Genomic DNA, 2158 nt, shown 5'->3' with positions numbered 1-2158 from the left:
GCGGACTTGTGATCCTATTTACAAACACCATTAGAACAAATCATTCTATTCATTAAGAGAATGCAACTATATATCTATCCCAACCTCTTTGAATACACAGGTTTTGATTTATATTTTCTTAATGTCCTCTGTTGTTAAACAGCTTCTTATATACCTATTGGTCGTGGTTATATCTACTTACTACCTATTTGTCAAGTTTTTTTGTTCATTTTTAAGTGTATTTTCTATTTGCTTTGCTGTTGAGTCTGTTAGAGTTTCACACATATTTTGAATATTAACCTCCTTTCTGAAATGTCTCACAAATGTCTTCTCCCAACCCATTGGCTGCTTTTTGATTTTATTGTTCCTTTTAATGTGCAAAAACTTTTTAGTTTTATATTTATCACTTTATATTTATATTTACTTTATTTTTATATTTATTTTATTTTATTTTTTAAGAATACAAAATAATGATGGAAAAAAGGAATTGGAAATGTTACAAAACTTCACTAAACAAAGTAATAGGAATTCATCAGTGGTTGATGTGCAATATTGTTTTCTGTATTTATAGTTTTTCTTGATTTAGAAGCTATTAAGAAAAGTCTATCATGTTCATGAATGAGTGATGTCTTACCATGTGGGTATCACTCCTTATACTTTGGTCAGTTTTTGCCTTACATGCACTGAATCTGGTTTATTAGGCACATACTACTTGACAATAGAGTATCTTCTTTTGAAATTGCTTTTCAGAATAATTCTTAAGTCTTTTTATTTCTCGTAATATTCTTAGATGCTTTAAAATCTAATCTGTATGTTTAGCATAGCTACATCTACTTTCATTTAGTTCATGTTAGATTATGGCCCTATATCTTTTTTTAAAGATGTAGAAAGAGTGAATTTTAGAGAAGTATTTCTGAAATGAATACATAACATGAGATTAATAGTAGATTGCATGTTGTAAAAAAATTTTCACAAACTTAAATGAATATAACAATAAAAATTGTCTAAAATAAAAATGAAGAAAGAATTTACAGATCAGTCATATAGTTCACTCTGTGCCAAAATCAAGAAACTTATATTCATATAATTAGAATTCTCAAACTAGAAGGGGGTAGACAATAAATATTTAAAGATTTAAAACTTCTGAATTTAGTTAAAATTATAGCACAAGTTCAAGAATAATGAACCTTTAGCACAAGAAACATGAATAAAACCATAGCAGGACACACAAAAATTGTCCCAAAACTAATTGTAAAGAAAAAAAATAATTAAATCTTCCATACATTAGTTATGGAAGAACAAAATTAAATAGCATCTTATGCCACAATAGAAAAAAAAAGCAAGTAGGTAAGAAAGGATTGAAAAAGAAAAAAGGGGCCTGGGAGATGGCTCAGTAGAATAAGCGTTTCCCTGGCAAGCGCAAGGGCCTGAGTTCAATCCCTGGTTTCACCAAAAAGATCTGTCCTCATTGAATTTTATACTTAGCAAACATGCCTTTGAAAACTAAAAGAAAAATATTTTGCAGTTATACAAACTCAATATATTCAAACACCTCCAGATGTAACACATAGAAAATAACAAAGACCATAATCCAGAAGGCAAGAGAAGTTGCTGTATGGTCATGCATAAAGAATAAAGAACTTGCAAGATGGTAGTTATGTAGGACTGTATAAAATATAATTATATTAGATGAACCCATTTAAAAGGTCCTTGAAGATTTCCACAAAACACTATCAATCTTAGGTTATATACATATTTTTTCATATATAATATATATTATATAGTGTGTGTGTGTGTGTGTGTGTGTGTGTGTGTAGAAGACAAGGAAGGACTAATATAAAGTCAATGTAAAATTGAAATAAGCTTTTTAAAGTGTCTAATACAAGGAGAAAATATCATACCATGTCTTGCAAGTAGATTGTAAGTCAAAGATATAGTATAAATAATAAAACAAGAATTAAAGTTAAACAATATTGAGAAAATTAATTAAATATCAATAATGCAAAATTAAATTAAATATTTCAAAACAATATTCAGAAATTTAGCCAGTCCTAGCCCAGGTCCTGTGAGTGTGTGGGAGAGTTCCTGCTACCCTGCATGAGCGGGACCTACTACTGTTCCCAGCCCAGGTGTAGCGTGGGTGAGATCCTCTTCCACTCCCTTGGGACGCCCCCCACCA

The sequence above is a fragment of the Octodon degus genome, unplaced genomic scaffold (assembly GCF_000260255.1).
Source record: "Octodon degus isolate 3935 unplaced genomic scaffold, OctDeg1.0 scaffold00013, whole genome shotgun sequence".
Lineage (NCBI taxonomy): Eukaryota > Metazoa > Chordata > Mammalia > Rodentia > Octodontidae > Octodon > Octodon degus.
Note: the sequence above shows the minus strand (reverse complement) of the source record.